The 9,183-nt window shown below is 34.8% G+C and overlaps 1 long non-coding RNA gene across 4 annotated transcripts; it reads right to left on the bottom strand.

The window, feature by feature from the left end:
• Nucleotides 1–2,072: 2,072 nt before the first annotated feature.
• Nucleotides 2,073–5,424, bottom strand: LOC107804262 (uncharacterized). 4 transcript variants are annotated; one of them, XR_001652229.2, is made up of 7 exons: nucleotides 5,033–5,423; nucleotides 4,041–4,150; nucleotides 3,894–3,958; nucleotides 3,443–3,510; nucleotides 3,161–3,290; nucleotides 2,931–3,053; nucleotides 2,073–2,370 (listed from the first exon to the last, which is right to left on the bottom strand). It is a non-coding gene; the product is annotated as an uncharacterized LOC107804262 (long non-coding RNA). The 4 variants fall into 4 exon arrangements; XR_001652230.2 differs by having other exon boundaries at nucleotides 2,950–3,053; nucleotides 3,894–4,150; nucleotides 5,033–5,424; XR_001652228.2 differs by having other exon boundaries at nucleotides 3,894–4,150.
• Between the last annotated feature and the right edge of the window lie 3,759 nt (nucleotides 5,425–9,183).

Raw genomic sequence — 9,183 nt, 5'->3', positions numbered from 1 at the left:
AGGGAATGGTGATGGTTGCATGGCTAGATTTTGGGTGGTGTTCGAGCTCCGCCGCCGGGCAGGGGTTGGAAATTCTAGGGCGGCGGTTAGGGTTTGAGGTTTTGAATTGAGATTCGAATAGTTGGGGTTCGATTTGAGGGAAAAGGGGTGCGGATCTGGGATGGGGAGATGGAGGAGGGTATTTGGTGTAAGTTTGGGGTCGATCGGAGCACCGCCGCCAGCGGAGACGATTTTCGGTCGGCGGTTCCGACAGGGATGGTGAGAGGAGTGAAAGAAGTGAGAGGGGGGTAGGGAACGTTTGGACATTTAAATATCACATGACCCGGGCTTCAAGACCGTCCGATCAAGAAACCTCGACGGTCCTGATCTATTGTCCATGAAACAACGTCGTTTCGTTTGGGGGGGAAGCTGGACCGGGTTAGGGTGGTTTGGGCCGGGTATTGGATAGTTTTCGTTTGGGCTGGGGAAATGTGGATTGATTTTGGCCCAGATTTAGATCTTCTTTCATTTCCTTCTTTTCATTTTTTCAATTTCAAAATTCTTCTTCTCTTTTTTTTTTCAAAAATAAATAAAACCTAAATTAAATAATAATTTTTAAACTAAATTAACATACCCAATTAGATTAATCACTCATCATGGTATTTACAATAATTAATCAAATCCTAAATTTAAAGAAAACTATACAATTCAAAATTAAAAAGTAAAATTCAAAAATGAATTATTTTTATGATTTTCCCTTTTTTATAAACAAACTAATTTACTAATTAATCTAAAAATATAAAATTAAATCCTAAATGCAGATGCAACATATTTTTTGTATTTTTCATGAATTAAATAAAATAAATGTGCACAGACAAATGCGAATAATTAACAGAAAATGCCACGAAATCCAACAAAATTGCCAACACTGAAAGAAATCATTTGTTTTGAATTTGTTGGAGTAATACATATAGGGCAAAAATCACGTGCTCACAGAGCATACTGCAAGATCCCACTTACTACAGAAAATTAGTAGGAAAGCTAAACTTCTTAACCAACACCAGATTGGACATAGCATACAGTGTTCAACACTTAAGCCAATTCATGCAGAAGCCCACAGAATCTCACCTAAAAGCAGCATTTCACTTGCTAAGATACCTAAAGAATGATCCTACCTTGGGAATTTTCATGTCAAAGGATGGGGATCACACAGTTAAGGCATATTGTGACTCTGATTGGCAGCCTGCCCAAACTCTAGGAGGTCTATCACAGGTTATCTGGTTCTACTAGGTAACAGTCCTATTAGTTGGAAGTCTAAGAAACAAGAGACCATATCACTATCTTCTGCAGAAGCAGAATACAGAGCTTTGAGGAAAGTTGTGGGAGAACTGGTATGGCTAAGCAGATTGTTTGAATAATTGACTGTTCCATTTTCCTTGCCTATTTCAGTCTTCTATGATAGCCAATCTGCTTTGCACATTGCAAAGAACCCAGTATTCCACGAGAGGACCAAGCACATAGAGGTAGACTATCATTTTGTGCGTGACCAATTACAAGCAGGCTTAATTTCTCTCCATCATATCAGAACAGACAACCAGCTTGCAGATATCTTAACTAAAGCCTTGACTGGGATCAAACACGGTGCTACATTGGGCAAGTTAGCTATGTTCACCACACCTCCAACTTGGGGAGGGGGGTGTTAAGATTAATTATGTATATTGATCAATTAGTTAGGAGTTAGTGGAGTCATTAGTTAGTTAGAGCTGACAGTTGTACCAATCAGCTAACTAACTAGAAAGTTAGTTAGCCGGCCTAGTTAGTTAATTAGCTCTTAGTTGTTCAATTATATATAGTGGAGGTTCCACTCATTTTCTTCTTAATTCAATTGAGAAATTCTGGAAAGTTCTCTCATCTTTTTCTCTTCTCTTATTGTGGCCTTTCATGGCGTGAAGTTCACGACTCTCTCACCATTGAAGCTCACCATCGAAGCTCAGCAAAGCTTCGAATTACTGTTCCATTGATCAGTTCTAATAAATATTATAAATTTTGAGAGATATTCTGTAAAAAACTTACATGAATATTGTAGAATTTAATATTTCATTCTCCAAGATGGACATTATTCTTTCATTCTCCTAAATCTATTTTATTTTTTATTTTGAGAAATCAAAATCTCAATTTTTCTCCTAAATTTGTCGATAGACTCCGGTCAAAATGTCCGAAGTCAGTTGACCGAATCCAGGACGTATCCCGCTCCCGCTGCCGTCGGGTGGTTATTGAAGATTCATTTCTGGTGGGTTCATCGGACTCTATCTTATCTGTTACAGATTGCAATCCTTGCAAAGTCATGACCTCTTCTTGAAGATAGGGGGCCAGTTGCAGCACCATCATATCCTGAAAATAAGAAAAGCCATTAGATTAATTTGATTGTTAAGGATACATAAGCGAAAGGAAAATGGGTTACGCGAAAAACAACCCTCATAGTTGTGAAAGACATCAGCAGTAGATGAAATAAAACAGGATAAGTAGTACACAAACAAACACAGAACGGCAGTAAATACCATTGGACAGGCAAAATACCAAAGAAAATTCGGGGTTCTAATGATGAAAAAAGGGGGGCAAGGTGGCTGTTAAGTAACAAATGACTCTGAGAATTAAAAGCAGAGGGCTATATGGAAGCATTTATCACGATTTGTCAAGAGGAAAGACTCATATGAATCATCTCAGGCTCAAAAGTGTTTATAGGCCCAACCTTCCTGTGGGGTGGTTCTTGATGAAAGAGCCGCAGGAAACATAGAACACCATCTCATTACCATTCAACTAAAATCACAATATATGAACCATTGCAGGTTTCACTGCCCAAATGTAAAACAGAACTTTTCGGGATTGAAATAAGAGCAACTTATAATGGAATATATGATCCAGACAGTTGACTAGAAAGTTAGTAACTGTACCAAATAGAAGTGCACTAACATTTGGTTAGATCATATGAGAAATAAACAATAGCGCCAGGAACAAATCCAGCAGAACAGAAATCATGAGAGATGTTGTTTATTCGCTTCTTAGGAGGAGTGTATCTGAAATAATGAAAAAAATCAAAAGTTTTGGTCTTCAGCTTCACCATTTCAAAATGCTTCTTAAGGTAAATACCAAAAAAATAATTAAACGTTTATGGTCCCCTTACATAAATAGAAAGGCAGTTCTTGATGAGCAACCACTTTTGCAAGAAGGTAATGTAGGCTCTGGATTGTCTCTGATGGATGAAATATGGCCTCCAATGTATAATTATAAGGAAACCGCACTCTGATTACAGCCTGGATAATGTGTACAGAAATTATATTTTTACGATAAGTAGTGTATGCACAAGTTATATGATAGTAATATTTTTCAATGCTATATCCAAAAATATGAAGATGAAGAATTGAAACAGGCGAGAACCATTATGAGAAAATGATCTGCTAAAAACCTTAATAATCCTTGCTTTACGTGCAGCTTCTTCTGCCTCTCGACTGTTCCGTGTCTTCAAATACTTATCTGCTGACAATTTCAAAAATACCACCAGTTAGAACTTGCAACACCATAAATTGCCAAATGTCTAGTATATCTTTTTGCTGAGAGATGAGGAAATAACAAAAAATAGATAGACAAGACGGAAAGAACTATTGAAGAAGGGAAGTTTGTCAATAAGGAAGAAACAGCGTGTAAAATGAATACTAATCAAAGGATTGGAGCTGATGATCTGTAGTTGCCAATTTTTTTTTAAGGCCTTTAGATGTCAATTAGTTCCAAAGGAAGCACACAGCAGATATTTGCTGGCCTCATCTATTGGAGACCAACTAGGAAAATCATCTCATGTATGTAAAAATTTAAGGACCGTTATTTTATCTGAAATTTCACAGTCGAAAAGAATGTTTTACCTTCCTTTTAGTTGCCAAAAGTCGATAATAATCTTCTGGGGTGAACTCAGAGAAGTCCTCGGAAACTTCCCAAGAAAATGAGAAGAATATATTATGCAAATATCAAATTGAAGAATTAAGGAAATACTCTTGTTCAGGAAGTCATACTGATCAAACAGAATGTACTTGTTGCTGTAAACATTAGAAGGCGTTGAAGCAGCTGTTGATGTTTCAAATACATAGATTTCGCGTCCAAACTTCTCTTTTGCAGCCGCAAGCTTTGCCCGAGTTAACCAAGAAAACAAAATAAGTACACTCAGGGACTCAAAAAGATATACCCATGAAAGATAGCATGCATAATTTTCCTATTACTTTTGATTTGAGAAGAAACTGAAAGTAAAACATAAGGTACTTACAGAAGACAAAAACTAACTTGTAACATTGCTCACCATCCATTAGAGCAAATTTTAGCAGTTTTATTATTCTGTTCGTTTATAGCTCAGAGTAGAATTTAGATTTTACTACATTTTATGCTGACAGTGATTCTATAAAACTTAACAGTTCATAAGTTAAAAAATTACGTTAATAGAGAAAACATCATGTCCATCTATTAAGTTTCAGTAGCTAAATAGATTTAAAGTATGAAAGCTATATAAACTGATATCTTTTATAAGTATGTGAACGAGATTTTGGTGCCTCACAACATAAAAGTATTCGACAAATGTGGATGGAGGGAGTAACTTTTTGGTGGTCAGTCTGACATTAATTGTTTCCTCGACTAGACTATAACTATTATAAGTCTCCATAGCAACCTATAACATAGACTCTTGATTTTGCCTTGTAGTAACCATACGAATGTGATTGACAGGACTAAAGGAAGGTTTCCTGTTGTTTATTTGATCTCTCGCTATCAGGTTTAACAAAGATTCTAACTAATAGCAATAACGACTCTACAGACTTTTACTATCATGTACAACTCAAATTAGAATTTCAGAAAAGGGGAAACAGAATATGGAGGGCTGAAGTTTATTGAAACTAGCCTATCTTAGTGCAACAAATAAGAAACTTTAAATAATACCACAGATAGCAAGTTGCCAATAACATACGAGAAAGAAATCTTAATTGAAAGGGACAAAGAAGATGTAGTAATAGTGTAATACCTTAGCTGAATCCAAGTCCATTGGATCAAAGGTGGTAAATCTCATTGCTTTATAGCAGGTGCCTGTGGGGAATCAACTCTCGTCGCCGAATAATTAAGCAAACTATAGAGCCCCAAATTTTAATGGGATTCCTCTACACCTTTCTTTTCTAGAATCTATTTATATAGCATTACATTATACTGCCATTTCCTATCCTGCTGGGAGCTGCAGCCTGCAGAGGTATCCATTTGCTGTCTTCTTATTTCTCTCACCGGTTTGCTTTTCTTTTTCCTTTTTTTCCTTTGACCTTCTGTGTTTGGTTTGTGAATGACGAACTTTGGGCTAGTCTGCATTTGACGGGCTCTCTTTCCAACTAAGTCGGGCCCAACTAGAATGGCCCATAAGGTAAAAATTGCACGGGCGCTCTATTTGGTCGCTCCATTTAAACTATACCTATTTTTTAAATTTTTTTTAATATATACTCATTTTTTAAACAACTTCAGCCCATTTTCTCCTCGTCCTTCTCCTCCAAACGAATTTCTCTTTCCAGTACAACTCACAGGCAGTGCTGGTGATTTGGCTCCCCATCCACCTTGCAAAAATACCTCAAAACTAAACAGAAAAAAAAAAAAAAGGAAAATTCATAGTAGCAGAAGAAGAAATATGGAAGTGGCTATGTCTTTGAATCCACTGGTTAGATTACCCCTTTCAAAATCAAGAACCCATGAAGATTTTTCGATTGTTAAACATTCACTTTTCTCCTCAAGAACAACGTGCTCTTGGGTTGATGTTTTCTGAATTGTTTCCGAGGAATACTTCTATCATATGTTCTGCCCTTTCTTCCTCTTTCAAACAACTAATTTTCTTCTCTGGATCCGACGATTCTGCCATTTCGATAATTCAACACAGCTGAAGTTTGCCAGTTACAAATAAACACTTCAGCTCTAGAACTAAAGTTCGACAGTTACAAAACAAAAACTTCAGCTTTAGAGCTGAAGTTCGCCAGTTATAAAACAAAAACTTCAGCTCTACCAGTTACAAAAACAAAAACTTCGTCAGTTACACCAGTTACAAAAACAAAAACTTTAGCTCTAGAGCTGAAGTTCGTCAGTTACAAAACAAAAACTTTAGCTCTAGAGCTGAAGTTCGCCAGTTACAAAAACAAAAACTTCAGCACACTTGGTTCAGCATACTTGCTACTTCAGTCCCATCTACTAGAATGCTGAAGTTTTGCGTGATTGTCTTTGCTACTTCAGCCCCATATGCTGAAGTTACGCGAAAAAGTGGGTACACTTGCAATTATTTTTGCAAAGCGGGCACAAGTTAAAACGTAACCCAAAAAACGGGTATAGATGCAAATGCCCCCCCCCCCCCCCATAAAGCCTTGTCATGGCCGAATATCTAAGGGAGAAATTCAAAAATAGCTAGAATTACAAGTGGTCATTTAAAAATAGCCACAGTTTTAAAAGTAATCGAAATTTAGCCACTTTTCATGTAAAGATAAATTTGAACGAAAACACTGTTTAAAATTTAGAAAAATACTCAAGTATATTATACTGGAACTTTCCGCGTGTTGGAGTTCCAGCATAATATGCTGGAAGTTCATACACAGGTACATCGATCTCTAGTATATTATGATGGAGCTTTTCGTGTTGCAGCAAAATAATAGCTATTTTTCAATGACTTTGCAAACGCTACTATTTTTGAATGACCAATCCGAAAACTGACTAGCCCGTGCTATTTTTGTGGTATTTAAAAAAGGGAATCTTATAGAAATGTCCCCAAAAAGTTCCAATTTACCAACCTCTAGCCATTAATCATAGACTTATCAAAACTAGCCAAACACATATAAACCCAAAGGTTCTTTCTCTCCAAGAATCACACACAAAGATCTCCTTCCATATTTTTAAGCGTGATTAGCAACATTAGATGCAAGACGAAAAGGAAATTTCATGGATGAGGTAGCAAATAAGGTGATGAAATACAAAATATATATATATACAAGATTCCAAAAATCTAAGTAAAAAAGTAAATTTTATAATGGGTATGGTTGAGATTCATTGAAAATATATAGATAAGTCAATATACAAAATTTGAGGAAGATTGGAGGTGATTTGGACTGAATTGGTATCAAAATTCGTAGTTAAAATCGAGTTCAAAAAATTCTTATGCGACACATGTATCAAACATGTATGTATGCATATATCTCACACACAAATTGGTCGAGAAAAAGAACCGCGCTAGTCGGAATTTGGGGAAAGATAGAGAGCTCTCTAGGCTCTCCTGATTTATACATGGATATACATGTGATACATATTTGATACAAACATGATACATATCTGATACACAGTGTGATATACATATCATTTTTTCATGTTCATGTTCATGTTCATCTTCTACTTCGAATTTTCAATTCAAACCATCTAAAAACTCCACCAAATCATCCCAAAACTGAGACTCAAGTCCCTTAAGATGTACCCAATCTATTTTAATAATACTCACTCAAAAGAAAGCAAAAATTGACTTTATTTTGATTACAAATAGCTAATTGGCTAATATTAGTAATGATTTAGGAATAGGCCAATTTTTGTAATAAGCTACTTATAAATGAACATAGTTGATACTTTTCCTTTAAATACCTCCGAACCGACGCAAACAGTTATTGCTTTTCAGGGATACTCTACCATATTAGTAGAGTTTATATTATATTTACTCTACCTTTCTGTTAAATTGTTCACCAAAGTTTACCCGATTGGCATGATTTTGTGCTTGTTTAATTGTTCATCAAACTTTACAAATTGGCATAACTTTGTGTTATTTTTATTTTATATACTATATGTTAAATTGTTTACAACTCTACCTAGTGGGCATAATATTGTGTTTGTTTAATTGGTCAATCAAACTCTATCATACTAGCATGAATTTATGTGAATCTACATGGGCATATTTGTTAAATTGTACATCAAAGTCTACCTAATAATCGTAATTTATCAGTATTGTTTAATAAAGTATTTTTCGAAAAATATAATTTGGTACATAACAGTATGACAAAATGGTAGAAGCTATAAATATTATATTACTGTATAGCACTTGGTACAAAATCCTTCCTTGTTGATAGATTTTAGTTTAAGCTTAAACAAAGGAGAGGACGCGAGGGCCATTTATTGAAAGTCGCCAATTATTGGTTGAAATTGTGAATATTTTGACAAATAAACATTCTTTATTTTAAAACAAGTGCTCTCTTTTTCACAAAGTTTTATTTGAGAAAAAACAAACTACCAAAAATAGAACTTGGCGTTTTTGAAACAATAACAGTTGATTCCAGCTTCATTCACTCAAAAGATATTTTCTGAAACCATTTTGCAAACAACATCAGAATACTCACCAAAATCAAAAGATTTTTTTATACTCTGTCGAGAATTCAAGTTGCTCCATCTTAATAGAACAAAAAAGAATTAATTGGAAGAATAAGAGCTATCGTGACACCTAGAAATATTTGAACTTGTTTGATTTGAGGTATACGAATAGAAATAATCATGGTATAAAATTAGACATTACTTTATTCACTGGAGCATGTTTGGAAAGTCATGTTGTAATTGAATTTGAATATAATTGGGTATAAGTATAGAATTTTGAAAAATTTGTTTTGACGAAGTAATTACTTGGTCAGTATGAAATTAGGTGTAAGTGAAAGGGACTAATTACACTCTCAAATTCTCAATAAGATGATAAGAATTGATGGTAATTACATGTTTACAAGGTAATTTTTGCAATATCTAGTCTATATAACTATTAAGCTGTATAATTACTACCTCAGTTCTATTGCTTTTTTCCAGTGTTTGGTTTCTATTTCTTGAAACTTGTATTGCTAATCCTGATATAATTTAATACTTCACCTGGTGATTTGGTTTACTGTTTTATACCTAAAATAGCATGAGATAACAATTCATGGATAATGAATTCAACACTAAAAGACAAGATTATCATTTGCTTTTCCAGCATCATCAACATCCTATATATCTCATTTTCAATACAACAACCAAAAAACAAAACTTTGCATTATAATTCTTCTATTGCTAATCACTCTATTATTGTTCTTATATTGCTAATCAATAAATTATACTAGTTCTTATATTGCTAATTACTGCATTAATGATTTATGCAATTCATGC

The sequence above is a fragment of the Nicotiana tabacum genome, chromosome 3 (assembly GCF_000715075.1).
Source record: "Nicotiana tabacum cultivar K326 chromosome 3, ASM71507v2, whole genome shotgun sequence".
In the NCBI taxonomy this organism is placed as follows: Eukaryota; Viridiplantae; Streptophyta; class Magnoliopsida; order Solanales; family Solanaceae; genus Nicotiana; species Nicotiana tabacum.
This window is presented reverse-complemented; position numbering and strand designations above follow the sequence as displayed.